At 39.0% G+C, this 25,087-nt stretch overlaps 1 protein-coding gene and 1 pseudogene across 5 annotated transcripts in view; both read left to right on the top strand.

Moving 5' to 3' along the window:
• TNRC6B (trinucleotide repeat containing adaptor 6B) overlaps nt 1-25,087 on the top strand; it is a 249,857-nt gene that overhangs the window by 787 nt on the left and 223,983 nt on the right. The window lies entirely within an intron of this gene.
• Nucleotides 10,629-11,827, top strand: LOC130856616 (myosin regulatory light polypeptide 9-like; annotated as a pseudogene).

The raw sequence follows: 25,087 nt of genomic DNA, 5'->3' as shown, positions 1-25,087 counted from the left end.
GGAGTACATGCGTTCCCCTGCTCAACCCGGGAGCGGGGATCGCGCCCCCGCCCCCAGCCCCAGCCCTCAGCCCAGAGCCCTGCGTGTGTGGCCATCTTCGAGAGGCGGTTCGCTCTCCACCGGGAAAGGAGGGCGAGGGGAGTATCAGCGGACGACCAGCCCGAAGTGTTTTCTGCCATCCCCTGGTGCTGCGCCCTTTGATTTTAAAGTAGTGGGCTTGCACAGTGGGCTTAAATGCAGTATAGTGACTGAAGATACCCAGTAAAGTTAGGCTCTTGTCAGGCGTCTTAAGGACCAGCCCATCCTCAGTTCTTTGCGCACCCGAGAACTAGTCTGGGCCTTTCAGGTCCTTGCTTTCTCGTGTATCTTTTGGGTGTTTTACTGCTTTTTAGCATCTGGGCTAGAGATTGAATGGAGGGATAAGGTAAATTTCAAGTTGGCCATTTGCTTATAATATAAGCAAAATTATACAACAAAATTGGCCGGAGGTGTTTCCCCGTGGTCAGCGAGTAAAGCGTCGTTAATTATTGCTCACCCCGTAGCAGTTACACAGAAATAAGATGTATAGAAATCTTATATCTTAGCGTTTTGTGCAGGTTTAACAATAGAGGCTATTTCCTTCGTAGGTGTGGGGAATTTCAATAGGATGATAGTTTGCTATTGATTTGGAGAAGCATCTTGGCTTTGAAAGTATGTTTATCCTTTTGGTAGTGTTATGTAAATGCCTCTTAAAAAGCAGAACTTTTAGCACATTGACACCTCTGCAGTGTGCAGTGTCACACTAGGTAGGTAGGAGGAGAGATGTGAATGTAGTAGGTCCGTACACTAAGGCAAGCATCCAGATCGCAAATCAGACCGGCTTGTTCCACTTCGGATGCAGTGATGACAATAATGACGCCTTTATAGTTTCTTAGTTCTTGACTGTTTTTAAGTGCTTGTCCCAAACATCATTACTTGAACAGAATAGTTTCTGATAGGATTAAGGAGAAGAAATTTCCAAGCTGCTTTTCTAAGGTAGCACATAAATGTCATGCCCTTGGCTGGTGGGGGGGGGGGGGGGGGGGAATATTTTTTTTCCTCATTCAAATGGAAGCACTTAAAAAGGTTTTAAATCAGAACAGCACCATTTGTTCAAATGGTAGTAACAACGGTAGCTAACATTTTTTTGTGTGCTTTGCATATGCCAACCTGTATATAATTTTTTACCTAATCCTTTCCTCAAGCCTGCGGGGTAGGTATCATTACTGTTTTATGGATGAGAAAAAGAGCCTCCCAAAGCCACAGAGCTAGGAAGTTCAAGGGCATTGGTTTAGTCTTAAGTCTGTCTGGTTTCAGAGCCTGTGCTTGTTCTGTTTTGCCCCCTAAATTATCCAGAGGAAGAAATGCAGAAAGGAAACTGAAGAGTAGAGAGGGATGGAAAAGGGAAATGCGACTGATGATTAGGTTCTCCAGACCTAACTTAAGAATTAAACTCATTCTTAGTTTTTAGAAATTAAGAACGTTTTTACTAGTATTACATCTAAGCTTTGTTTTAATTTCCTCTCTATTTAATTTTTATAAAGATAAATTAAAATACATTTTTAATTCAGAGGTCAAGGCTTTCAGAGCCCTTCGTGCAGATCTGTACTCCAGTACTTTGCTGTTGTAATTAATCCTGTGTGCTCTTCCAGGGACCAGGCATTATTATTAACTTTTATATCCAGCAGAATGCTTGCCATATAGTAGGAGCACAGTAAATGTCTGCTGACAAAGGAGCAGAGTTAAAAATGTCATGACTTCGGGTTCATTTCAGCAGTTTTAGTTTAATGGGACAATAAGAAAGTGAACAGCTCATGTGCAAAAGGCATGTTCTGGAAGAATACTTAAATGGAGCAATTCATAGAGTCTGGGAAATTTGGCTCTGCTAGTTCGCTAAATCTCCACTTCTCTTTATCTGTTTGAGCTCCTGTGCCTTTCTGTTCTTCCTTTCACCTCCAAAATCCTAACAGAGGAGGTTATACTGACAGCTTCCCTTCACTACTTAGTTATTCTTTGAACCTTTGCAGCCTAGCTTCCAACCTCACCACCACTCACTGAGGTGTTTTCCAATTACCTAATGGTTAAATTTCCCAGAGCATCCTTTCAGGCTTTATCCTGTTCTGTTCTGTCTCCCTGCTGCTCAGTGCTTTTGATTACGCCACCCCTTTAAAAAAAATTTTTTTTAAGTGATGTATAATAACATTGACTTTTAGTGTGTGTACAATGCCTGTGAATGTTAATATATGTACAGATTCATGTAACCACCACCACAGTCAGGATATACAACAGTTCCATCACTCCCAAAAGACTCCCTCACGCTCTATCCCTTTTGAGAGCCCTTTCTCCTGACTTCCATCCCAGAGAGAAACTAACACTAAGGATCAGATTCAGGCTCCTTTTGTTTTTTTGTTTTTTGTTTTTGTTTCTTCCTCTTTTTCTGCTTCTTGAAAATGTTATTTACTTTTGGGATTTAAACTATCTATCGCCTCTCTATCTGTTAACCTGAGTATCCATGCCTGATCTCTCTTCCATTCTCTAAACAACATCCATATTTACCTGTTAGAATTCTTCCCTAGTCCATCATACTGGGTGTGTTTAGAGTTGTGCCTAACTTTACCTCCCAGCTAATGCCTCTCAAATCAGCTCTTCCATCAGATTTTTCTATATTTTTTGGTGGTGCCATCCTTCTCCCAAGCTTGCAACCCTGCAACACTTGAAGGACCTTATATTAAACTCTGTTACTCCAAACCAGGTATCCTGCTACTCAGCTGCAAATGCTAGTTCCTGCCTCTTTGCTGCCAAGCCAGCTTCTGTTCAGTAGGCTGAGCAGAACATAGATGGTTGGAACATTTAGAACCCATCAGGATCGGACCACTTCCCTAGTCAGAACCCCTCACGGCTTCCCGTTGCACTTGGACTCATTTGGAACTTTATTTTTCATCCTATGAGGCTTTGCAAGATCTGGCCTTTGCCTGCCTCTCCAGCCTTCTCTCACCTCTTTTATGGTCCACCTGCCTTCTTGACATTCTGACTACACAGCCCTTCTTTCAATTCTTCGCATTACCCAAGCCTTTTCCAGCCTTAAGGTTTTGTACATACCTGGCTTGGGCTGTTCTTCCCCGCTAGTCTTTACCCACCTGACTTCAGGGTTCAGATGAAATTGTCACTTCTTCGGAGAGTCTTTCCTTTATGACCTCATCCCACTACTCCCACCCACTCTCAGTGAGGTCTCTCAGAGCTTCTGTTCTTTTTTCATTGCTCTCACCACAATTTGTGATTCAGGGCCACGTCTGTTTTGCTTCCCATGTCTCCAGAGCCGCGCCAAGTATCAGGCATACAGCAAACTGCCAGTAAATATTTGTTGGCTGTATTGTGAGTCCGGGCTTTTGCTTTTATAATTTGTTGCTATCTTGTAGTTTCTGGTAGCCTTGCTTTCTACCTCCTACCTTCTCTGGACTTGATCCCCCTGTAGAGGTCTTGCCATAGAGATAGATCTGAAATCGCTAAAGAGGACACCGATTTTGTTCTCCTGAATTGCACCTCTGCCTGGGAGCCCTTACCACTGAGCTAGATGATATCTAACCTGAAGCTAAACTGGGGCTGGGCTCGCTAGTCCGCTGAGCAGTGCACCTTGGTTATCCAGGCTCACGTCAGTGCTTGCAGCTGTTACTCTTCCCTGACCTCACCCTGTTCTTGACTTCTTCCTCCTCTCTCCACCCAGCATGGGACTTCTAAAGACCTTGTATACTTTCCAGCTGAGCCTGCTTACCCTTTGACATTTGCTGGCCTTTTGACATTGACAACTGCCTCTAGTGTCTCACTGCTACCAATTTCCCCCACATTAGTCTTCCTGAAACAGTGCTTTGTTTATGTTTCCTGCCCCCTCCCCAAATCTACCACAAGCACTTAAGTTTGAAAACATTCAATAGTGTTTCATTGCCTCAAGGGATTAAACTCTGTAGCTTGTTATTTAAAGCTCCCTGGACTAGCACTGTGCAGTAGAAATAGAATGCAAGCCACAAATGTGAGCCACATATGTAATTTTGAATTTTCTAGTAGCCACATTAAAAAGGTAGAAAGAAAGGGTGAAATTGATTTATAACACTTTATTTACTTCAGTATATGCAAAATATTATGTAAACATATAATCGGTAAAAAAACATTTTTTTGAGGTGCTTTACATTCTTTTTTTCATGTGAAACTCTGAAATCTGGAGTATACTTTGCACTTAATACATCTCAATTCAGACTAACCACATTTCCAGTGTTCAGTAGCTACATGTTGCTAGTGGCTACCATGCTGGACAGCATAGCTCTAAACCATGTCCACAACATAGTTGCAGGGCTATACTTGGGTAATTGTCACCACTGGCCTTTTGGTAACTCTGTTCTCCTTCCCTAGAACCAGCTCCTTATCCAAATATGCTAACCTTCCTTGCTGAGAAACCGAGAGGATCCCAAACTTCAGTTCTCACCATCTTCTCTGAGCCTTTTTTTTTATAAATTTATTTGTTTATTTATTGGCTGTGTTGGGCCTTTGTTGCTGCGCGCGGGCTTCCTCTAGTTGCTGCTAGTGGGGGCTGCTCTTTGTTGTGGTGCTCAGGCTTCTCATTGTGGTGGCTTCTCTTGCTGTGGAGCATGGGCTCTAGGTGCAGGCTTCAGTAGTTGCAAAGTGTGGGCTCAGTGTTGTAGCTCGAGGGCTCTAGAGCACAGGCTCAGTAGTTGTGACGCACGGGCTCCTTGGCATGTGTGATCTTCCCAGACCAGGGATTGAACCCGTGTCCCCTGCATTGGCAAGCAGATTCTTAACCACTTAGCCACAAGGGAAGTCCCTCCTCTAAGCCATTTTAACATTAATTTTTTTCGTGTCATGGTTTTTTCATGTAGCAATTATAATTTTTATCAGTTTGTGTTATAATCAGGGGTAGTGTTAAAATATTTAAAAACTGATAAGGCATGGGAATAGGTGCCTGATGAGCTAGAACCGATGGCAGCTGTGTTCTCATCTGTGTGTACCTGCTGAATTTTAGCTGTGATTGTCCTGGGGTGTGTATTCTTGGCTTCCTCCATTAGACTATGAGTTCCTTGAAGCTGGGCTTTTGTCTTACTCATCTTCGTATCTCTAAGACAGCTCCTCACCTGGCCTGTAGTAGGCAGTCTATAAATATTTAAAACCAATGAACAAATGCTACCTTGTATTTAGTTTTATTCTATGTGCTGTGTTTTATCTTGCCAGTTAGAAACCAAAACATAAGTCCTTTGAAGACCGAGATCATGACTTATGAAGGGCTAGATGGCAGTTTCTTGATTGTCTTCATGGGAGAATTTCTTCTGAATGAAGATTTGCTTTAAAAAAAAAATAACTGTTTAGATATTGTTATGGGTCTTCAGGCAGGATCAGAAATGAGGTTTGACTTTAATTTAGTGAAACTTATTTTCTTTTGTGGTTTGTAAGCTGGCTCCAAAAGCAGCTTCAAAAGAAGAGTTCCTTGGAATTAATGCATACGCTTCCAGTTAGGGGCAATTTGGTTACTGGAAAGACACCAAACTAGAAGTTGAAAATCCTGGGTTGGTTTATATTATAGACATATGCTTGGGTTCTGCTATGTTCCAAACACAGGAATGATTGAGAATTCAGAAACTAATAGTATGGAAAAAATGCAGCTTTACCACAGAGATGAAATGATTAGTTCTTCCTAGGAAGACTGAATTCCTCTCTGTTCCCTTATGCTTTCCTCATTTCTAGCATGGACTACACTATATGGTATTTCTAGACCTGTCTCTCCCATCAAATTGTGAGTTTCTTAAGAGCAAGACTGTTATATTCATCTCTGTGATTACACACACTGTACTGTGCCTGCTATACTGTAGGCACTCAAATGTTTGTTGAATAAATATCCTCAAATAAATTATTTAGTTTTGCAGAACCTTAGTTTTTTCTTTTGTAAGTAGGGAATTCTTTGCTTCAGAGAATTATTGAAACTGCAGCAGGAATAGTCATTTAAAACTACATATCTGTTCTGTATATGTTTTACCTCAAATATAAAACATTTAACTAAAAAACAAGTGTAACCCTAATCACAGTTCTCCCTTAGTTAAAACTGTTAATGACACCCAAAACCCTACCACCTGCCCTCTGGAATATAAACTTCATGAGAATAAGAACCTGATCTGTCTTGTTCACTGAATGCCAGGGGAAGACCCTGCCTCATTTCCCGTCCTTCTCCCCTTTGTTGCCTGTACTCTTCCCGCACTAACCTTCCGGTTCCTGAAATGCATATTCCTCCTCACTCAAGGTCTCTTCCTTGCACTTGCTGTTCCCATGGTCTGGAAGCCTCCCACCCCAACCCTAGCTGATGCCTCTTCAATCCTCAGTTTATATGTCACTTCTTTAGTGACTTCCTAAGCACCCCCACCCCAGATTAGGAGATGTGCTCCTTTTAAAAACTCAGAGCACTTAAAATAGTTGTAATTAAGTAATCATTTAATTTGTATTTTGTTTCCCTGCTAGAAAATAGCTCTGTGAATTAAATATACTTTGTTTTGTTCACATTTTTATCACCAGTATCTAGCACTGTAGATTGCACATCGTAGGTCCTGAATGAATATTTTTCAAATAAGTTTGGAAAGAGAACTAAAAATAAAATTAAAAAAACAAAGTCATTCTAATGTTTTAAATAAATATATGGGGCAGGGAGGGGCTTTCCATTTTAGATTATCTCCAGGTTCTATTTTTTTCTTAATTTCTACTTGTAATAGGTAAACATTTTAATATAATAGAAAGAGTATTGTAATGAAAAATTTTAATTTATCTGAAAATTTTATATGGTCGTCGTAGAGCTTTTTGGGGTTTTTTTGTCCATGTTGCATGGCTTGTGGGATCTCAGTTCCCCGACTAGGGATTGAACCCAGGCCACGGCAGTGAAAGCTTGGAATCCTAACCATGAGGCCACCAGGGAACTCCCCACTGTAGAGTTTAATGAGTATCCTCCTCATCCTTATAAGTAGAAATGATTAGAATGGTAATTCCTTTAAACGTTTTTTTTTTACATGGTTGGGACTCACATGACTACAGTTTTGCTGAATGTTTGAGTGCACACCATGTACTGAATGCTAGGTTAGCAGCTAGGACTACAAGGATGGGCTGAGAGGAGATCTTTGCTCCCAAGGAGTACACAGCAAAGTGGGCTAGGCAGACATATACATAGGTGAGTGCTATTTGGTGCAATAAGTGTGATAGTGGACATACAGGGGAGGGGACAGGGGTGAAAAGGAAAGTCATCCACACAACTGGAGGTCAGGAAAGCCTTCCCAGGGAAGGTGACACTTCCACTACGTCATGGAGGAAGAGGGCATTTCAGGCAGGGCAAACAGCCTGCTCAGAGGCCGAAGGAGCATGTTTAGTATTTGGAGAAGACGGCACAGTGGTGTGCTTTCATAAAGCTGGTGTTGGGATACTGGGCCAACAGCTGACTTACAGGCTAACAGTGACATGTCAAACTCAAGACTCTTAGATTACACTACATTTCAGAACTGGAAATAATCTTAGAAATAATGTTGTGATTCCATACATTTGAATTCATAAAGGCATTATAAAGTACCATTCAAAGAAGCTAATCATAAGCCAGAATGATGCTTGTTACTTCTAATTAATACCTTTCTTGAGTATAGTACCTGTAACCATGCAAATGATTTCAGGTGAAGTTAGAAAGTGGTGACTCATTTAAGCTTATCTAGGAGCAGAGTAAAGGAAGTGACCTCCAGATTGCCCGAGGCGAGTGCTGATCCACCTCACAGGGCCAGATACCTAACCAGTGAAAGGGATGAAATCAGAAAGGATTACCCAGAAGAGCCTCCAGGTATATATCCTGGGAAAGATTTCTACAGCTTGAAATTTTAACTTTACTTATCAATAAGTCTGTAAGTGGTTCACTGAACCAGCATTAGTTTAATTTGATTCTCAACTAAAAGTGAAGAAAGATTGATTGAATGGAAATTTAGCCCATTTTCTTTCATTTTACACCTCTTTAACAGCTCTCTCCTTTCATGTCCCCTTCCATCCCTCTTTCTCAGCCCTGTTATTCTTAAGTAGTGCCTCCTTTTCCCCAGTTCACCCCAACTCTTGCCATCTTTCATTCTTTTATTGTTGTTTTTAAGTACAATGGTGAGATGTCTGTACCTTGTTGGCAAACCATTGTTTCTCAGATTTTCATATTCAGCAGTTGATAGTTTTCAGAATGAGAGGTAACTAAGCTCTGGTAGTGCTGATCACATTGAGAGGATGATAATTGACCTGTTGTAATGTCCATTGCTACAAATTTCTGTGTGTTTATTGGCCTATATTACAAGGAGGTAATGGATGGTAGGGAAAATGATAGCACTGAGTATAGTTTATTTTAAGATGTTTGAAAAAGAAAGGAAGGAGAAAATGGAATTAGGGCAAGGTTGAGAAGGCAGCAACATCTTAAGGTAAGATAGAAAATCTATTTAAAGGTGTAGGAATGAGACAGGAGGGAAGGGGGCAGGGCAGAACCTTTAAAAGAAGGACTTAGCTGTTGAGGATATGACATAAACTGGTGAGAACTGATCAGGCCCAGGTTGGTGGCAAGATTCAACTTCCAGTAGACCTTGAGCCTCATTATATGCTCACTGTAACATATTAGCATATGCTAAATGACACACCCTCAGGCACCATTGACAGTCCTGAGGCTGGCCATAAAAGGGCAAAAAGTGGGCGGTGGCCCAGTTCCTGGAAGTCCCCTCCCCTTCTCCGGAAATAGTTGGAATAATCCTCCCACTCATTAGCTTATGAAATTACCTAGCCCATAAACACTAAGCACCCCATATTTTGGGGCTGCTCTTGTCTTTTGAGACAGCCCACTCTGTGGAGTGTTTCTCCCAGGGCTGCTCTCACATTCTGAGATGGACCACATTCTGTCTATGGAATGTGTATCTCCCTTAGTAAATCCGCTTTCACTTTGCTGTGGCTTGCTTTTGAAAGAATTCTTTCCTGCTCTAGGCCAGGGACCCACCCAAGACCTGGGATATGACCATCCTCTCGTGCTTCATTTTCCTGCAACCTCTTTACGAAAGGATATTAATAAATCTACTTCTTACCTATCACTTTGCCTCTCGCTGAATTCCTTCTGCACTGAGATGTAAAGAATCTGAGCTTCATTAAGTCCTGAGACGAGTTGTGCGGTTTCAGTTGAAAGATTGTCAGTTTGAGGTGCAGTTTTGAAACCGTGCACCTCACATTGGAACTTGAACCCACACGGCCGGTACTTGAACCCAGCCAAAACTTAAACTGGGACTCAAACCCACGTGCGTGGCCAGGATTCAGACCCAGCCAAAACCATGATTGGGTTTTGAACCCACGGTCTTTTAATTTAGAATCACTCACCTGGTGTCCAGGCTTACTGAGGCTCAGGTTGTTGATGTTTCATTGTAGAAAGAATTCAGTGAGAGACAAAGTGATAGGTAAGAATTGGATTTATTTAGAGAGAAACACTCCACAGAGAGCGTGGGCCATTTCAGAAGGTGAGAAAGGCACCAGAGTATGGGAGTTGTCAGTTTTTATAGGGGTGGGTAATTTTATAGGTTGATGAGTGGGAGGAGTATTCCAGCTATTTTGGGAAGAGGCGGGGATTTGCAGGAATTGGACCACTGCCCCCTTTTTGATCCTTATGGTCTGCCTGAGAACTGTCATGATGCCTGTGGGTGCGTCATTTAGGTTGCTGATGTGTTACAGTGAGGCTCAAGGTCTAGTGGAAGTCAACTTGTCCATCATCTTGGACCCATTTGGTTCTAATCAGTTTATGTTATGTTCTCGGGCTATGTTATTCTTTCAAAGGTTGTGCCCTGCCCCCTTTCCTCTTGTTTCAGTTTCATGAAGGACCCAGAAGAGTGGAGTGATAATTGATAGAAGTTCCTTGTAGTTCCTCAACTAGAGAAAAGGGAGAAGTCAGGGGTTCTGTCTTGGATACCATAAGCTTAAAACAAGTTTATACTATTTTTTTTTCTATGGCACTCAGCAGAATGGTTTGCATGTAGTAGATGTAAGCAGTCTAAGAGAGAAATCCACAGGATTGAAAGGAGATATTGTTTTTGCTTTGTTTTGTTTTTGTTGTTTTGGCTGCACTGTCTCACGTGGGATCTTAGTTCCTTGACCAGGGTTGGAACCGGTGCACCCTGCATTGAGAGTGTGGAATCTTTAACCACTGGACCACCAGGGAAGTCCCTGAAAGGAGATATTGATTGTAACTTTAAACTTGTTCTAGTTACCAGGTCATGGTGTCTGTGATTTATGACAAATGAAAGTGTGTTAATTTTGTATCTTGTGGATAGTACAGTTACATTGTATTCTTTCCCTAGAAGTGTTAATTATAGTATACATTTAAAATGTACCACAGAGGTTTTGTAGCCTCTCTGGGAGTGGAAGGGAGTTGGTAGTGGCAGCCAGGGCAGCAAGGGGTTCCCTGAAGTGCTCGGATTCTCGCGGCTGAGCACAAATGGGAAGCTGGTTTCAGCTAGGGCTGCAGAAGGATACACCTGTTGAAGATGAGTTAGTGTCCCTGAATACTCCATAGCCCTGAGGATTTAACTGCCACCATGTTGAGCCAAAGAGTGAAGACCAAGACCACCAAGAAGCCCCCCAGTGCACAACCTCCAGCATGTTTGCCATGTTTGACCAGTCACAGATTCAGGAGCTCAAGGAGGCCTCAACGTGATCAGTCAGAAACAGAGATGGTTTCATGGACAAGGAAGACTTGAATGATATGCTTGCCTCCCTGGGGAAAAATCCAACTGATGAGTATTTGAACACCATGAGGAATGAGGCTCCAGCTCCCATAAATTTTACCATGCTTCTCACGATGTTTGGTGAAAAGTTAAATGGCACTGATCCAGAAGATGTCATCAGAAACACTTTTGCTTGCATTGATGAAGAAGCAACTTGGGGACTTCCTAGGTGGCGCAGTGGTTAAGAATCCACCTGTCAATGCAGGGGACATGGGTTCGATCCCTGCTCCGGGAAGATCCCATATGCTGCGGAGCAACTAAGCCTGTGTGTCACAACTACTGAGCTTGTGCTTTAGAGCCCACGAGCCACAACTGCTGAGCCCATGAGCCACAACTGCTGAGCCCATGTGCCACAATTACTGAAGCCTGAGCACTTAGAGCCTGTGCTCCGTAACAAGAGAAGCCACCAGAATGAGGAGCCTGCGCACCGCAATGAAGAGAAGCCTCCACTCACCACAACTAGAGAAAGCCCATGTGCAGCAACGAAGATCCAATGCAGCCAATAAATAAATAAATAAATAGATTTATTTAAAAAAAAAGAAGAAGCAGCAGCAACAACTGGCACCATTCAGGAGGATTACCTGAGAGAGTTGCTGACCACGGTGACAGATCAGTTTACAGACGAGGAAGTGGACGAACTGTTCAGAGAAGCACCTATTGACAAAAGGGCAATTTCAATTACATTGAGTTCACGCACATCCTTAAACATGGAGCGAAAGACAAAGATGACTGAAAAGAACTTCAAATTCCAGCTGCACATTCCTTATTGCTACTATGGGTATTTCTGAGACTTTCTCTTGGAGCCTATTGCGTGCCCTTAGCTTTACAGCTTTTACCTTTCTTGTTATATTTATTATCAGCCATTTGGGGCACATGCATCTCTATAATTAGACTGGAAATGGGACTTTTTGTCATTTTCAGAATAGAAAATAGGATAATTTAATTTACCACCCCTGCCCTCCCACTCCCAATAATTGCAGTCTACACAATCAGTATATTTTTTCAGAGAAAGTTATTCACTCAATTTTTTCAGAACCATAATTAAATTTTATGATAAAAAATAAATAAATAAAATGCACCACAGTTTTATAATGCCTTCTTGGCTTGTCTTTGTTTTAAGAACATAGTAAGAACCTCCAAAAGTGGGAGAGGTCCAGGGTCCCTAACTTGGGCCCAGGTCACTATGTTGCAGGAAAATGGGGCACATGAGGATGGTCATGTTCCAGGTCCAGGTGAGTTCCTGAGACCAGCTGCCAAGTGAGGGTCCTTGGCTTCGTGCAGGAAAGAATTCAAGAGTGAGCCATAGTAAAGTGAAAGCAGGTTTATTTACAGAGATACACACAACATAGACAGAGTGTGGTCTGTCTCAGAAGGCAAGAACTGCCCCCCAATATGGGGTGATAAATTTTTTAATGAGCTGGGTAATTTCATAGGCTAACAAGTATTCCAACTATTTTGGGGAAGGGGCAGAGATTTCTAGGAATTGGGCACCACCCACTTTCTGGCCTTTTATGGCCAGCCTTGGAACTATCTTGGTGCCTATGGGTGTGTCATTTAGCATATGCTAATGCATTACCATGAGTCTGTCCTGAGGTTCAAGATCTACTAGAAGTCGAATCTTCCATCATCTTGGGCCTAGCAGGTTCTAACCAGTTGTGTCCTCAGTGGCTGTGTCATTCTTTTAATGGTTGTACCCTGCCCCCTTCTCTCCTGTCTTGAGCATCCGTTGGGTTCTGATGGGGAGGAAGGGGTGAAAGATGAAGCCGAGGTCCTCCTAGGAGCTACATGTTTTTCCTCCTGTGAAGATCTTGCTAATGGTGTTATCATGCTCAGTAATATCCTTTTGATGAGGAGATATTTTACCCAGATGTATATCTCTTTGGGACTTCTAAGTACAGAACCCTCTACTTAGATGTACCATGGACAACAGATTTTAAAATAAACCTTCAGCAACTACTCTTCTGTCAACCTTATTTTCTCTATAAAAGTTTTATATTTTTATATCAAAATATGTTTAAAATTTATGATGTTTTTATTTTTAAGTTTGGCTCTGTCCCCTTAAAAGGGCACACTAATTATTGATTCCCGCTTAAATTATACAAGAGAAGGTCTCTTTATTCCCCCACATTCCCAATACATGGCCAAAACCCCGGCCCAAAGGGGAATATGTTAGTTTTAAAACACCAGAGAATTAGTGAAAAGGCTTTTTGTGGAAATAACAAAAACAAAGAAAGAGAATGAAAATGCAAAAGACATCACATTTCAAGCCAGTAAGGGCTTGCTTGAAAATTTTAAAAAGGGGACCCTGTGCCCCACACACAGCTTGTGAGGCAGCCTCAGCACATTGTGACATCACCCTCCGCTTCCTGAACCTGCCAGAGCCAGGGCTCCACACTGATGCAGCGTGTTTGCTTTTGAAGCAGATGCTCTCTAAATTTTATTTACTGTACTTAAATATGTGTTTTTAATATCATTTTCTCTTGTTTTCCTTTCACCTCCTATTTTTCAGTTACACCTTGGGTTTATCCTCTAGTGTAGCTTTCAAAAAGGTAACTCTGGAGGCTGGAGATGGTCCTCTGCCTCACCTCCCTAAATGATTTGTTCACTTGATTGGGTCCCATCACTGGTAACCAACTGTTCTCCCGATACCTGAATCTTGAAAGCCAGAAACACTGAATCTTGAAACATTGCTGTATCTTTTAGCTCTTTTCTCTATGGCTCTGAACTTTGAGCCTCTCATTTTTGTTTTCACGCTACCATCCTGCTTCTAAGTCATCCTCAGGCTATGTCTGGATTATTAAAATAGCTTCCTGTCAGTGATCCTATTTCTCATTTTTCTCCAGAAAACATTTCCTGCGTACTATTTTCTTTCCCCTTCTTGATCAACTTTTCGTATTCTATGAAATCCAGACCTCTGTGTCTGAGCCAGATCCTTTAATGCTTTCATCTGTCAGCTATCATCATTCCCTAGTTTTAAATCTTTGCCTTTTCCCCTACAGTCTTTTCTCTGTATTCCATATGATTTTCTCCCTTTTTATCCCCATACTTTATAATGGCTATTATGCTTTATGTAAAATATTCTGCCTCGTTTCTGGATTCCAAACCATTTTCCTTCTCCCTCTCCCTCTTATAAAGTATTCTCTAAACTGTTTTCCTGGAAGTCCTTCATTATTAAAGACCTCTTCATTTGGATACACTGTGTTTTTATTGATATGATTGTGACTTTAATGAATCAAATAATACTTGCTAATTTCATTCATTACTTCTAGTGGCATTTTTGTAGGTCATTTTGTTTTTATACATACACAATTATATCATTTACAAAGAAAGACAATTTTACTTTCTAATCTTTGAATTTTAATTCTTGCCTTATTGTACTGGCTATGACCTCAAGTACCATAATAGAAGTTACATAACCAAGTAACAAATGTTGGTGAGGATGTGGAGAAAAGGGAACCCTCGTGCACTGTCAGTGGAAATGTAAATTGGTGCGCCCACTGTAGAAAACAGTATGGAAGCTTCTCAAAAAAGTAAAAATAGAACTACTATATGACCCAGCAGTTTCACACCTGGGTATATATATATAAAAAAAAGAAAGAAAACACTAATTTGAAAAGATATGTGGGACTTCCCTGGTGGTCCAGTGGTTAAAAATCAGCCTTCCAATGCAGGGAACTTGGGTTCAATCCCTAGTTGGGAAACTAAGATCCCATATGCCGTGGGGCAACTAAGCCTGCACGCCCTAGAGCCCACACACCGCAACTAGAGAGCCTGGGTGCCACAACGAAGAGCCTATGCACTGCAACTAAGACCCAACACAGCGAAATAAATAAATAAATATTTTTTTAAAGAACATTATGAGAAGATAGACGCACCCCAGTGTTCATAGCAGCATTATTTACAATAGCCAAGATATGGAAGCAACCATAGTGTCATCAACAGATGAATAAAGAAGATGTGGTATATGCAGTGGGATACTACACAGGGTTAAAAAATAATGAAATTTTGCCATTTGCAACAACCTGGATGTCAGACAGACAAACACTGTATATATATCCACTTATATGTGGATTCTACAAAAATAAAACAAACTAGTGAATATAACAAAAAGAAACAGATTCACAGACATAGTGAACAAACTAGTGGTTACCAGTGGAGAGAAGGAAGAGGGAAGGGGCAAAATAGGAGTAGGAGAAAAAGAGGTATAAACTACTATGTATAGAATAAGTAAGCTACCAAGATATTGTGCAGCAAAGGAATATAGCCAGTATTTTATAATAACTATAAATGGAGGATAACGTTACTGTGTTCTACTGTCATACCCCTGAAACTTATGTAATATTGTACATTAACTATATCTTAATTTTAAAAAAAGTGATATAAATGGGCAACTTTGTTTTTTTCCCTTAGAGGGAAAGCACCGTATCATTAAGTGTGATGTTAGCTGTGTTTTTCCTAGTTGCTCATCTGAATACTTGAGGGGTCCCCTGCAGATCTCTGGAGTTCTGTGTCTGCGCAGCTCTCTCCTCTCCAGTACTTCTGTATACTACAAACTCCAGCTCCCTTGGACTTCCCAGAATCTCAGCTCCAGCTCCTCAACTAAGTGAGGTCTCTGAGTTCTACCTGGGTTCCCCCACTCTGTGCTTTGACCTGGATACTTTCCTTAGGCAGCAAGCTAGGACAATTACAGGGCTCACTTTGTTTGTTTACCATCTCTCAGGAATCACTGTCCTTCCTTTCCTGATGTCCAGTGTTTTGAAAACCATTGTTTTATATATTTTGTCCAGATTTTTAGTTGTTTCAGGTGCAGGGGTGCCTCTGATCCCTGTTACTCCATCTTTTCTGAAAGTGGAAGTCCTGCCTTTTCTTAAAACATCTGAGGAATTATTTACGAGTTGCTTCCAGAGTATGAGATATTCTTTGGAATTTCCATAGGGGAAAATCTTCATTCTTTCAGGGTGGATTTGATTTTAGGGAGCAACGGAGAGTCATTTTTAAGGTCTGGTTAAATGATTTGTCTGGGTAATAACTGCTTGGAATCCAAAATGATTTCACGGTAATGAGGCAGATTTCCTTGTGCGATTTGTAACCTGTTTTGGAAGCAAAATAGGAGTTGCAAAATATTTTCAGTAATGGCAACCTGATTGAGGTAAATATAAACCTTTTTAGGGTGTGTATCTTGAAAATAACTTTCAGTTGAATGTTTCTATATATTTATTGGTATATATTTAATATCAGTTTATATTTACAACTGGTGCTTAATGGCTTACTAAAGCTTTCTCAAATTGTTTTTATGTGATACTCTCCAGCTTGATTATAAACACTGATATCTGGGTACTTTTGTACATTTCCTCATTACACTGCACTCTTAACTGTGGAAGCTTCTTAAGTCATGATAGTCAGCTAATTTCTGTGTAGGGAAACGAAGATCACCCTGTCAAAATACATTGCATGATATAAAAGGATGTAAAATTGGATTTTGATACCTGTACAGCATTATTAATGCATCATGATTTAAATTTAAAGTTATTTATATAGATACTGAATTCCAGTAGCATAAGCATATATCTGTATCTGTCTTGCGCTGTAGGAATTATGTAAATGACCTAGTTCAAAAAAGATGCCTTGAATTTGGATCTGTTATGTAATTAACTAAGGAATATTCTTAGAACCTAGTAGATTGGTATATACACTACCTTATATGCAACCTTAATCCCTGGGTATAATTCTTTGGGGTGGGGGTAAAATTCTTTTCTCACAGTCTTTGTTTTCTACCACCTGAAGATCCCATTAGTCCCAACCCCAGCCCTCCATTAGGAAACAAGGACTTTCTAAACATATTCTTAATGGATTAAGATCTTAGCTTTTTAGCTTTAAACTATGATTTTCTTTAACTTTGTATTTTTAGTTAACTGAATTTATAGCTTTACATTTCTTTTATAGTAAATCTTGTAATAGTGAGTTTGGAAGCTCTTTTACTTACAGGATGTCCTCTTGGCTTGCTTTATCCTTGATGTCCCTGTACATTAGTATCTTTTTGTCTTCTTTTTTTTTCCTCTCCTCTTTCTTTCCATTTCTGTTTTGTTTAATTAAAAGAGATTTTTCTTTTAAATTCTTATATATAAGATGGACTTCTAAAATCCAAATTTACCATTTTTAATTTTAATTTTTAATCAATTTAGAATTCCATATATCTGTGATGTTCTCATATGTACTACTTCTGATGGCCACCTATTTTTTTCTTGGATAGTATGAACCACAATTTAGTAAATAATATTTGTAAAGATAGTGTTATCCTTGGTTTCCAGGCTGTAGCAGTGACCATTTTTGCTACTAATATTGCTTTAAGGAGTGTTTTGAGTTATTTTTCAGTCTTTAGTTTCTTTGAGTAGTATAACTTTGTGAGTGCTTCCTTAGGACAGAAATAATTTGGGGTTCTTCTCCACCGCAGACATTTATTAAAAGGGGGTTTTACTGCTTTCACGTCTACCAGTTGTGAAATGAGGTTCCTGTTTGGCTGCCTTGTTTCTAGCATTTGCTAATTCTATATGTAAGAGAGAGTCAGAGAGGGAGGGACGATTGGTGTATAGTTAAAAAAAAAATAACCAATTTTATTTCATGTACATACCAGGGTTTAAAATATAGTACTGTGTTTATATTTATTAAAATATTCATTCTATCCCTATTTTTCATGTGAAATATTCTGTTACTCTTCATTGTAATTAATTATAGGTTCTTAGTAGTCTTATGTCTTAGTTCTTGCTCTAGTCTGGCTTTATAGTTTTCTTTCTGTAGTAGAGACTTGAGTTTTGCAAGCTTTGTTATCATTTGTCGTTTAGTCATATATTATAATAGAATTGATACGTAACTAGGCTAAAATATATAATTTTCCTTCCTTGTACATGTTCTGTTCCCTGACTTTTGTGTTCTGTTCCTCGATAACTACTTGAATTTTGTGACTTTTTTGATTTTGATTCTTTTAATGATTTAAATTGGTACTTGTTAACTTTTAAAATCCGTGTTCCTTTGATACATTAAAAAAACTTATGCCCTTTGTTTTTAGGATTTTTTAAACATAGAAAAATCAAGACATATTGACAGAGGTCTGCTTTTTTAGCTTTACTATCTTTACCCCGTTTTGATACCACCCTCCTGTTAAAGGGTGATTTTAATGTTGCTTTCAGAGAGAGGTTGACTTAAAATAATATTGAAGTGGTATAAAATATTCTAACTAATAATGCAGTTATAGAATTATAGACATTCAAAGTAGAATATTTTAATAGTGATAAGTTTTAATTAAAAATTAGTTCAAATTAATTTATAGGAATATTTTTAGAAAAAGATATCTATTTTGATAGAGATTGACAAGACTGTTTTAATTAAAACCCATTTTAGGTTCATAGTCCCTTACTGGAAACTCTAAGGGCCAGCTGTATTTTAGAATTCAGAAATTGTTTTATTTTTGGAAAACTTATGCATTTACCATATACATGGAATGCCCCTGCAGAGTCACAGGTAGCACTTCATAGTCAAATACGTTAATATTTCAGCAGCCAAAGCTATGACTTGAGTGGGTAGACTATAAATAGTCTCGTGTCAGTTCAGGTCAAATTTTGCTGCCAATTAAGTTCAGATGAAGTTTTGCTACCAATGAATTACAGAAAATTTTTGATTCTCAGAGGTTTTTGTGGATTTTGGAATTGTGGCTAAGGGATTATGGACTTGTATTCACTTTCTTAGCTCTAATACTTACTTTTGTTACCTTCAGAAAATGAAACCTGCTTTCCTTTTTTTCTTCTACAGGATATGAGATTAAATCTGTTCTATCCAGGCCAGTTAATAGAAATTAGGACACCTCTTCACAAAGCTTGATACCTTAGGCAGCTGTCACTGTCATATGACACTTCCTACACTGCACTGGCTTTATGTTGAGAATCTCATAGTTCTCATCTCCATTCTCCTTTTGGAGTGCTTTGTGGTAATAAATAGTAAGGAAAAGAGATTTAAAATATGCAGTACTTCATGTAATACATATCCTGTCTCATGCACAGTGAGGTTTCAGGAGGAGCAGCATGTTCTCTGAGGACCAGCCTTTCCTATTATCAGCTAATGTGGTAGCTTAAAAAATAAATCTTTCTAAAAGGAATACATGCTTATAGTAAAACAAAAATCCAAATGGTACAGAAGTATAAATAAAAAGTAGACGCTTCCTCTTGCTTTACAGCACACTTCACCCAGCCAGCTTTTAACCACTTGTTTTGTAGCTCTTCTAGGGGTTTGGATTCTTTTTAACTAATTTTTTTTTTTTTTTTTTTTTTTAAGTTCAGACGTTCCAGGGGACAGTTTGGGAAATTCTGGTTAGGCATTATAACCCAACTTAGACTAATTTTGTGTTCATTCTGTGTTAAACTATGGAGATGACCTTTTCTGTTCTAGCTGGCCTGTATAAATTTTATTTCTAGAGCTGTTTGTTCAAACTGCATAGTTTTGAAATGTTAGGCACATGTTTTGAATATTAATTGTTCCAAATAGAAAATGTCTGAGTATTATTCACACATAGGAGTAAAAATTCAATGACTTACTGATTTACTTAGCAAAATATAATTTTTTTAATGTCAAAAAGGATACACTATATTTGACAGTGCACACTTACTTTTAAGCAGCACTTACTTTTAAGAAGTAGGGTGTTGGCTCATTGGCCAAGTCTGTGGTTTTTAAGGGAAGCATATGGGCAGTGGGCTGCAGATGGTCCCAGCAGTTATTACTGACAACATTATTGAAATTGTTTCTGTTCTTTAATCCATGATAAATATAAGAAATAAAACAACACATCTAACCATGAACGTCCTTCTGGGGAAAGTGTCAATTTTTGTTTTACACAGAATCCAGATTGTTTTATTGTTTAGTTCAAACATTTATTGAGTACTAACCATGTCAAGAACTGGCTTCATGGTAATAAGATGGAAATTGCTGGGACATTCCAGGGGACTGTTCAGAGATTGTTAGAAAAAAAAAAAATGAGAACTACTTTTCCTAAGTCGTGATGAGGCTGTTAGATGTATTCCCTTGTAAATGAGGGTGTATGTAATAAGTATTGACTGAAATTCAACTTAAGGTAATTCAGTTTGAAACTGCTTGGTCCAGCTCCCTAAGTGGCACTTCCCTCATCCTACCCATCCCACCCCTGCTGTCCCACACTCACATATATACAGGAGAAAAAAAATAGTCATTAGTGTTCTATGTTGCTTGTTTGCCAGCTTGGAGCCTCCGATTCCTTGTTTTTGCCGAGTACATGTAAACTGCTTTTTTGGTTAAGGTCAAGGACTCTCTTAGTCTTTGTCCTCTTTTGGTGGAGCTTCGCTAGGATTCAGCACTCTGCATTGAACAGGAGCTTCTGTGATGTGGCTGTGATTTGTGGGAGCTGGACAGAGATTTCTAAGTATTGTGTGGCAAAGCTTTGGCTGGTGGAGTATAAGTGGCCTCTTTCCTTTTAGTGTGATTTTGGAGGGAATGGGAACTGGGGTCTGTGACATTAACAAGAGCCTCTCGTGATTTACTGAAGAAAAAAAATGCTGGTTGATAGGGGAAATGACTATAAAATGTAGTAGAAATAAAACTTTTAAGTGGGACTAACATAAAATAAAAAGCAAAAGTTTGCTATAAAGTCAGGCAAGAGAATAGTCTCAAATTTTAAAAAGCCAATTAGCAGATTAAAGAATAAAGAAATATCAAATTTAAAAACAGAGCTGATGATTTTGGGCAGTTAGGTAGAGCTTAGAAGAGTAATAGAATTGCCCTCTCCGATAGGAAATGTCAAGCTAATAATTTAAGAGTAAATAAAGGATATAAATATGGAGAAATTTTAGAGTATATGAAACCCAGTACATTTAAACATGGTGACGTATTTGTTACTATGAATTTAAAAAAAGGTGTAAATACGTATTGAGTATGCTTTGTAGCTAATGCAGATTCTAAATTTTATGTGCATAATTAAGCTATTTGGATTTTCTATTTTTTTCTTGTGTTAGTTTTGGTAATTTATATATTCCAAGGAATTGCCTATTTCATCAGAATTGTTTAGGTATTGCCATAAAGCTATTCATAATATTCTTTTATTATTATTTTAATGCCTGTAGGATTTGTAGTGATGTCCCTTCCTTCATTTCTGATACTGGTAATTTGGGTTTTCTTTCTTTTATTCTTTACTCTAGCTACAAGTTTAATACTTTTATTGATATTTTCAAAGAAGTGGCTTTCTTTGAATTTCATAGATTTTTCTCTTTTGTTTTACTGGTTTTGTTGTTGTTTAGTTCCAGTCTTATCTGTATTATTTCATATTACCTGCTTTGGATTTAATTGGCTCTTCTTCTAGCTTCTTAGGGATGGAAACAGATCATTGATTTCAAACCTTTCTTGTTGTCTAGTAGGAGCACTTAACACTATAAATTTCCCTCCTAGCACTGCTTAGCAATATCCCATAACTATATCTCACACATTTATATATATCACTTTCAAAATACTTTATAATTTGCTTTGTTTCTTTTGTTTTTTAAAAATATTTTATTTAGTTATTTATTTATTGACTGTGTTGGGTCTTCGTTGCTGTGCATGGGCTTTCTCTAGTTGTGGTGAGCAGGGGCTACTCTTCGTTGTGGTGCGCGGACTTATTGTGGTGGCTTCTCTTGTCGTGGAGCACGGGCTCTAGGCATACGGGCTTCAGTAGTTGTGGCACGTGGGCTCAATAGTTGTGGCTCACGGGCTGCAGAGCACTGGCTCAGTAGTTGTGGTGCACAGGCTTAGTTGCTCTGTGGCATATGGGATCTTCCCGGCCCAGGGATTGAACCAGTGTCCCCTGCATTGGCAGGTGGATTCTTAACCACTGTGCCACCAGGGAAGCCCTGTAATTTGCTTTGTGATACTTATTTGACCCATTTATTACATATAAATTTGTTTTTTAATTTTGACATATTTCTGGAAACTTTTGTTACTAATTTCTGATTAAAAATTATATCATGGTCATAGGACACATATTACATGATTTCAGTCCTTTGAGATCTACTGAGACTTGTTATAGTCTTCTTTAGTGACTGTTCTATGTACAACTGAAAAAAAAATGCATGTTCTGCTGTCCTTGGGTGTAATATGAGATTAATGTCAGTTAAGTCAAGTTGGTAGATAGTGTTGTTCAGTCTTATATAGCCTTGCTGATTTTCTTTCTACTTATTGTATTGATTTCTGAGAGGATGTTGAAATATTCACCTGTAATTATGGATTTGTCTATTTCCCCTTTCAGTTCTGTTCATTTTTACATCAAGTATTTTGAACCTCTGTAATTAGGTATATACACACTTAGAATTGTTATGTCTTCTTGATGAATTGAACCCTTTGCAATTTAAAATGTCTCCTTTTATCTCGGGTAACATCCCTTGTCTTGAAGTCTACAGTGTGTGATATTAATATGTTCACTCCAGCTTTCTTATGACTGGTGTTTGCATGGTATATTTTTTTCCATCCTTAATTTTTAAACCTATCTTTGTCTTTTTTTAAAAATGAGTTTCTGGGACTTCCCTGGTGGTACAGTGGTTAAGAATCAGCCTGCCAATGCAGGGAACACAGGTTTGATCCCTGGTCCAGGAAGATCCCAAATGCGGTGGAGCAACTGAGCCTGTGCACCACAACTTCTGAGCCCATGCACCGTAAGAACTGAAGCCTGTGGGCCTAGAGCCTGGGCTCCACAAGAGAAGCCACTGCAATGAGCAGCCTCTGCACCGAGACAAAGAGTGGCCCCCACTCTCCACAACTAAAGAAAGCCCGCGTGCAGCGACAAAGACCCAGTGCAGCCAATTAATTAATTAATTAATTAAAAATAAATTAATAAAATAAAAATGAGTTTCTTTTAGATAGCAGAGAGGTCTTGTGTTTTGCTTTGTTTTTAAATCCATTCTTACCATCTTTGCTTTTTAATTGAAGTGTTTAGACTGTTTACGTTCATTGTCATTTTCTTTTATTTTTTTCTTTATTTTTGGCTACCTTGAATCTCTGTTGCTATGCACGGGCTTTCTCTAGTTGTGGCAAGCAGGGGCTACTCTTTGTTGTGGTGCTCGGGCTTCTCATTGCGGTGGCTTCTCTTGTTGCGGAGCATGGGCTCTATGTTCGTGGGCTTCAGTAGTTGCATCACACCAGCTCAGTAGTTGCAGCATGTGGACCCTAGAGCACGTGGTCTTCAGTTGTTGTGGTACATGGGCTTAGTTGCTCCGCCAGCACATGGGATCTTCCCAGACCAGGGCTCGAACCTGTGTCCCCTGCATTGACAAGCAGATTCTTAACCACTGTGTCACCAGGGAAGTCCCTATGTCATTTTCAAAATGGTTGTGTTAAGGCTGTCATTTTGCCTCTTTTCCTGGTTATTACTTTTTTGTTATTTCATTTCCTCTGTTGGCCGATTAGCTTTAAATATATATTTTTATTGTCATTATTCTAGGGTTTAAAATATGCACCTTTAACTAATACTGTCTGCCTTAAAATAACATGCCACTTCATTGATTGTGTAAAAACTTTATAGAGTACACTTTTATTTTCCTCTTATATCTTTAGGCTATTATCATCATACCTTTTACTTTTCCATATGTCTTTAACCTCATAATTCGTTACCATTTTTGCTTTTAGTGAAATTTTTAAAGTCTGGAAAAAGAAAAGTCTTTTACATTTACCCACGTGTTTGCCATTTCCATTGCCCTTCCTTCCTTTGTTTAGATCTGAGTTCCCATTTGTATCAATTTTCTTTAGTGTGAGAGGCTTCAGCATCACTTGTAGAAAAGTTCTGATGGCAATGAATTCTGTCCTCTTTTGTTGAAAAATCTCTATTTCTCCTTCATTTTTTGAAAGCTATTTTTGTTGACTGTGGAATTTTAGATGGGCAGTTTCTTTCTGTACTTGAAGATGCTGTTCTGTTGTCATCTGTCTTGTATTATTTCTAATATGAAGTCAGGTTTCATTCTTAGCTTTGTTCACCTGTGTGTAATTTGTCTTTTTTCTCTGACTGCTTTATAAGATTTTCTCTCACTGGTTTTCAGCAATTTGATAATGGTTTTCAACAATTTGATAATGACACTGTGTCCTAGGATGCTTTTCTTGGGATTCTTAGATCTCTGTGCTTAGAGATTTCAACAAATTTGGGAAAGTTTTAGCCATTATTTCTTATTTTTTCTTCCTCACCTCACATACTTTTGGGGTCTGAAATTGCACATAAGTTAGACTACTTGCTATTGCCCTACATGTCACTGAGGCTTTGCTCATTTTTTTTTAGTTACTCTTCTTTCCTGATGTGTCTGTTGTGGTGTTCGGCTTAGCCAGTGAATTTTTCTTTTCATTTCTAGAAGCTGTGTTTGATTGTTTTTCATTTTTTATTTCTTATTTTGTTGATGCTTTTCTTTAAGTTCTTGAACACATTTATGGTAACCATTTTAAAATCCTTATCTGCTAATTCTGTCATTTTGGTTATTTCTGAGTCTGTTTCTGTTAACTGATATTTTTTCTCCTAGTTATGGGTTACATTTTCCTGATTCTTTGCATGTATAGTAATTTTTTTATTGGATGCTGTATGTTGTGAGTGTTACATCACTTGGTATCTTGATTTTGTTGTCTGTCTTTAAAGAGGGTTAAGTTTTATTTTGGCAAGCAGTTAAATCACTTGTGGGTCAGATTGATTCTTTTTGGGTTAGTTTTTAAACTCTTAGTGTGGATCTAGAGTTGCCTTTATTCTAGGCTTCCGAATTTAGCCCTCTACTAAGGATCTCTGCTGCATTCTTGGAGTATTCATTGAAGTTTCTCCACTCTTACGTTGAAACTCAAATGTCTCCCATCCGGGTATCAATTCTGGGAATTGTTTAGTTTTAAGCTTTCTAATTGTTGGGTTTTCTCCAAGATTGTCTTTGCTCAGCCTTGTAGAATTTCACATTTAGCTGAAGACTCAAGGAAACCTAGTCATTTAGCCCCCTGTGCTCTGCTTGCATTTTTTCTCCCGTTGCCACAGTCTGGAAAGTGCCTCCAAGCAGAAGGCTAGAGCCTTCATAGGACTCACTTCTTGATTCCCTTCCATCAGATATCACAGTGCTAACTGTTCAATGACAGAAACAGTTGTTTCATATATTTTGCCCAATTTTCTAGTTGTTTTTTAATGGGAGAGCAAGTCTGGTACTAATTGCTTAATCATGGCCTGAAGCAGAAGTTGAGAAGCAGAAGTTTTTTATCTTCAATTTACAGATAAGGAA

The sequence above is a fragment of the Hippopotamus amphibius genome, chromosome 7 (genome assembly GCF_030028045.1).
Source record: "Hippopotamus amphibius kiboko isolate mHipAmp2 chromosome 7, mHipAmp2.hap2, whole genome shotgun sequence".
NCBI lineage: Eukaryota > Metazoa > Chordata > Mammalia > Artiodactyla > Hippopotamidae > Hippopotamus > Hippopotamus amphibius.
The sequence above is the reverse complement of the archived record's forward strand: the minus strand, read 5'-3'. Positions and strand labels throughout refer to the sequence as shown.